Source organism: Camellia sinensis, chromosome 4 (genome assembly GCF_055761805.1).
Source record: "Camellia sinensis isolate YWXY chromosome 4, ASM5576180v1, whole genome shotgun sequence".
NCBI classification, from domain to species: domain Eukaryota; kingdom Viridiplantae; phylum Streptophyta; class Magnoliopsida; order Ericales; family Theaceae; genus Camellia; species Camellia sinensis.
Genome location: NC_138964.1, coordinates 177,584,603 through 177,590,657, shown reverse-complemented (window position 1 = coordinate 177,590,657; position 6,055 = coordinate 177,584,603).

Sequence of the window (6,055 nt, the reverse complement as noted above, 5' to 3'; positions counted from 1 at the left end):
ACACTCCATTCTTTACAATACACACGTGCACACTCCTTGAAGCCTCTAGCACAACACTCACATGCACACACGCACACAGAATTTCTCTGCACACCCAGATTTCTTAGCGCACACACACACCCACATATATCCTCAAACTCTAAATTATTCTACAATTAAATTTACGGTTAAGATTAATTCAATTAAATAACACTTATTCTTAATAAGTTTTTTTTAACATATAATTAAATTAACCATAACTAATCATAAATCTCCCATAATTTAATTAATCTAATTGACTTCCATTAGAGCCTAATTAAATATATTTAAATTTCTCAATCCGAATTAGATTTTTAATCAAACTCCCAAAAGGCTCCAAATATTAAATTAAACTCATTTCCATCCTCAGTTTTGGTTTCTTAGATCATTTAATCCTTCAATTTCTGATCAGACTCAAAATTTCGTCAATAAATTACATATTCAAATTAGACACCACATAATGAATTTAATTTATGATAATCTTAATTCCCAATCCTCTTAACTTAATTAACTCCAATTCGGACCAAATTAATCAAATATCAATTTTATAAACCTGAATCGAATATTTAATTAAACTTCCATATGACCCGATACTCAAAATTTAAATAATTCAAATCACTATTTGCACTTTCTTGAGCCATTTAGGCTTTCAATTTCTAATTCTAAATAAATCCTCGATAAAACTATATATAAATCAATCTCTATAATTTTCGTGAATCCCAGATTAAATTATAATAATTGGCGATAAAATTTCAAATCTCCTTAATTAATTAAGTGCTAATCATTATACGTGATGGGGTCGTTACAACGGTCGAACTAGGAATGGTTTGTAACCCAGTTGTAGCCTTGTGCACCGATCACTATCCGTGCTACAAACCTTGAGTTGGCCCTGTTTTATGGCCAAACTGTCTGTAACCCAGATTCAGCCGAGCTAGGCTTTTTTTTCTTATTTGTTGCCTACTTAGCTAGCTCGGTCCAGTTTATCCGGGCATAACACTTTTTCATTTCCACTTTGCAGACTTGACTAGGTTGGCCAGGCACACCCTTGCACTTTGCCCCTAGGCGATTTTACTCAACCGAGCCATCCAAAGTCACACCAGCGTCGAGCTAAGCTGCCATACTCATTTTTACATAACAAACTTTAACTTTAATAGGTAAGTACCAATTCCTGGTAGACTTGCCTGGGGCCATGGCCGAATTCCGAAGAGACTACCATATTCCTGATGACACCCACCTCTCCTTAGTCGAGCTAGACACCACACCTTGGGACAAACCGGGCTTCGTCCCTTTTACAGTGATATCGATTGTGGAAGCCAGGCTTCGGTTCCTTATACAGCTCCTTATATGTGAGTTCTTAAGACAAATAAGATTGTGTCCAACCCAACTGTCCACAAACACTTATAGAATAATAAACGATATTGTCAAGCTAAACTGCTGGCTCGGCCTCAGCCTCGGATTGGCCGAGCTATTTAATCAATATTCGCTTGGCCAAAATGACAACGGCTGGGTGTGCTACCTCAAAGTAAGAAGAGGTCAAGAAAAAATTATAAAAAAGCACCCCGAACAAAGATCTAAATGATGATGATTTCTTCTGGGTTTCTGAAAACTTTGAAGACCATGAAGCCCAGATACCAGGCTATAACATCAACTGGAATAAAGGAACAGCTGGTAAGAACATTCCTGTTTAATTCTCTTTGCTATTTCAACAGCCACCGCGCTAACCCACTACGTTTCTTATCTCTTTTGCATATTTAAACCCGCTTAAATCACATTACGCTTACGCCAATCAAGATGCCCTTCATTCCGCACTTCGATACCATCATCGAGATTGGACCAAGCTACTAAATTTCGAGCCGACCTACCGGTATAGTGGAAAGAGGAAAACCAAAGTCACCGACTTCCTCCTAGAACCTTCACCTAAGCCAAACCCCACTCTTCTCCAAATCAACCTAATCTCTCTTACTGAAGAACAGGAGATGGAAAAGAGGCGAGCTATCCGCGCCCTTATTACCGAGCAGACCGCTCCTTTCACAGTCGAGGCCCAGACCAAGCTGTCTCCAACTGGTAACGCTCGTGAGGCTGTGGTCGCCCTACCAACTGCTAGAGCCTCGTCATCCCGGCCTAACAAGAGACCGCGTACCTCGGCCGGCCAAACACAACGTTGGTTGATGAAGAAGAAACCGAACAGCCTGAGGCCGCGCCCCCTAAAACATCCATAGGTAGACACCAGGCTATCCCATTTCCTCCGCCGGTGTGGGCACCAGTTGTATCTTTCAAGGGCCGCGCCGTGACTATGTCCGATTTTGTTTACGGCGAAAAGGACCATCTTCTAGCGTTAACATGGCAAAAAATGTCTGCCTTCCAGCCGATATGGAGCACCACGCCCATCTAACCGAGCTGAAGGCCATACGATCTGCCAACAAATCGCTTATTCTGGCAATGCTGAATTCCACTTATGTTCTAATTTTGCCACAAACTTGTCGCTCGGTTCTTCTAACTGTAGATGTTTTGCAGGCCGTGCAAAAGAACCAGATCGCACACAAGCGCGTGCTTGAATTAAGAAGAACGGCCAAGGCCGCCATTGCTGATGGTAAGGCCAAAGAAGCCGAGCTCAAAGAACTACGAGCAAAGTTTGCCGAGCTGAAAGCCTACCAAACTAATTGGCTAAGCAGGTTTCTGCGGCTAAGGTAGAAAAGAACAAAGCTCTGGCCGAAAAGAAAGATCGTTATCTTCGAGAGCTGGCCAAGCTCAAGAAGAAAAAAGATGCCAAAATAAAAGCATTGCAGAGGCAAATTGAAGACGTTGAGGAGCACGGTTTCAAAGAAGGTGAGGAGTTCTACATCCAGGAATGCGAGGCGTCCAAAGACATCTTCTTTAAGTGTGGGTAGAAAGCTGTCGTTGCCAAGCTCGGTCAGGGGCCTGATTCTAATATCTTTCTCAACCCTCCTCCTCACTTTATACCGAGCTATATGACAGACTATGCCAATGTGGTCCAATAAAAGTTCTTCCAATAGGGGGAGAAGGAAGACGCCCCAGATCCATCTAACGCTCCTCTTACCAACACCGACTGCGGTCTCTAGCTTTCTTCGTGAGCTCGGGTGGATCCGCTCGGCTAACTTGTGCCAAGCACAGTTGACGTGGAGCCCGAGACCGAGCTATCCCAAGAGGCAGCTGCCCAAACCGGCCTCTCCAGTGGTGAAGCCCCGGTTGACCTAGATGCCGAGCTAGATGACCTCTTTGCCTGATTTCTTTGCCTTCTTTATTTTTTTTGTTTGTAATGTAACTGGGCTAAAATGCCCCACCTTTTGTAATTGCTTACCTATGAATGAAATCTTTCTTTTTCACATCTTTTTGTTCGGTTATAGCACTTTTTCTTTTTTAGTGCATTACCTTTAATACAAGCCTAGCCAACCTGGTTAGTTCGATCGTTCCTTATCTTGCCCACCTTTTTCGATCGAGATACTTATCTCGGCTAAAAAAGAACTTTGGAATTTGTAAAACCTTTGTGACTAAAGTGCTTGATCCTTATCTCGACTAAAAGAAAACAGTTTTGATTAAACCTGCAAACTTACTTGAGCCTAGACCCTTATCTTTGCTAAAGAACGAACTAAGTAATTACACCTGCTAACTTCCTTTAGTCTAGATCCTTATCTCAGTTTGAGGGGTGAACTAAGTGTTGGTCAAACCTGTCGACCTTCTTGAGCCTAGATCCTTATCTCAGTTGAAGAACAAAAGGTGTTGGTCAAACCTGCCAACCTTCTTAAGCCTAGATCCTTATCTCGACTGAAGAACAAAGGGTGTTGGTCAAGCCTACCAACCTTCTTGAGCCTAGATCCTTATCTCGGCTAAAGAACAAAAGGTGTTGGTCAAACCTGCCAACCTTCTTGAGCCTAGATCCTTATCTCGGCTGAAGAACAAAAGGTGTTGGTCAAACCTGCCAACCTTCTTGAGCCTAGATCATTATCTTGGCTGAACAAGAGAACTAACTGTTGGTCAAACCTGCCAACCTTCTTGATTGCCCATAGTCGACAATAACTATGAACAACTTCTACAAAGGAAAATAAATTTACTGAAAAAAAACTACTTGCTTTATTGCAAAAAGAAAAATTACAAGTGTTTTAAGAAAAAACTAAAAATAAAATAGTTTGAGATTGGCCGTGTTCCATGGCCTGGGAACAGTTTTGTTGTCCATATCTTCTAAGTGATGTGCCCCTTTTCCTGCTAAACTAATCACTTTGTATGGTCCTTCCCAGTTAGGTCCTAACTTGTCATCTCTAGGTACCAAAGTGTTGCCCATTACTTTGCGCAGTACCCAATCTCCAATCTTGAATTACCTTGGGTGCACTGTTTTATTGTATTTCCTGGATAACTCTTGTTGATATGAGGCAATGTGCACCAATGTCTTTTCCCTTTTTTTTTTTCTACGAGGTCGAGTTCTAGGGCTATGGCTTCACCATCTAAGTTTGGATCAAAATTTTCGCTTCTAATAGTGGGGAGGCCCACTTCCAGGGGGATTATTGCCTCCACGCCATAAGCCAAAGAAAAGGGCGTTTCGCCAGTTGACCGCTGAGGTGTGGTATGGTAAGCCCATAAAACATTAGGAAGCTCCTCAGCCCACTTGCCTTTTGCTCTTTCCAACCTCTTCTCCAGACCATCTAAGACTAATTTGTTGGAAGCCTTAGCCTGGCCATTAGCTTGGGGGTATGCTGGTGTAAAGTTGTAGAATTCTATTTTGTATTTTTCGCAAAAGCCCCAAAAGATTTTGCCATCAAATTGAGTGCCGTTGTCGGATATTAAAGCCTTGGGTATGCCAAGCCGAGTTATGATGTTCTGCCAGACGAATTTCTTGACGTCTTTTTCTTTTATAGATGCGAGTGTTTTTGTCTCCATTCACTTTGTGAAATAGTTCGTTGCTACGAGAAAGAACTTTCTGTTGCCGAGCACAGTTGGGAGTGGTCCTACTATATCCAGGCCCCACATAGCAAAGGGCCATGGGCTGGTCAATGGTAGAAGCTCTCTGGTTGGTTGATGTATTTGGTGTGCGAACTTCTGACTTTTCTCACACCTCTTGACATACTTCTCAGAATTTGCTTGCATGTATGGCCACTAATATCCTTGTGAAATTGCTCCGTAGGCCAGCGATCTTCTCCCTTGGTGGCTTCCGCAGACGCCTTCATGTATTTCGAACAAAAATTCCTTGACCTTACTGGGATGGACACACTTCAAGTAAGGTCCTATGAAGAATTTTTTGTACAGTGCTAGTGATAGAGAAAGCCAAAATCACTATGATTTTGCTCTAATTTTGTTGGTTTCTTTCTTTTCTTTAGGTAAGATGCCATCTTTTAAAAATACTATGATGGGGTCCATCCAGGAAGGGCTTAGCTCGGCACAACATGTTTCGGCTGCTTCAAGTTCTTCAATACTTGGTCTGGCTAGGAAGTCAATCAGCAATGGGTGTGGGATAGATGTATCTACCATTGCCGCAAAACCGGCCAGCTCATCTGCTTCACTATTTTCCTCCTGACCGATTTTCTCTATCCGAACTAATTCAAACTTCGTGATCTCTTTTCCAAGTCTTGGTACTTAGCCATCATATCATCCTTGAAATCTGGTTGACTACCAGCTGAGAGTCACTGAACACCATCAGCTTGATGGCCTTCATGCGAAGTGCTGATTTTAAACCTGCTAGCAATGCTTCAAACTTCGCCTCGTTTTTGGATGCTGGGAAACCAAGGTTGACTGTTTGTTCAATTTTTAGGCCATCCGGTAAGACGAGGACTATGCCAAGTCCTGCACCGTGCCTATTGGATGCTCCATATATGAAGAGTTTTCACATCTCTCCGACGAATAGCTTCCAGCAAGTAGAGGGATCGGATGATGTCTTGGGATCCGGGGCATTGTTGATGTCTTCTTCCAAGTTAATACATGTCGTTGGGCTTTGATCCTCACTGTCTGACTGTCTCAAGACTTTGCTTTTGGGTGAGTCCATGTTAGTAGTGTTGCAGTCTGTTCCCTCTTTCCTTTCTTCAGGCCTGAA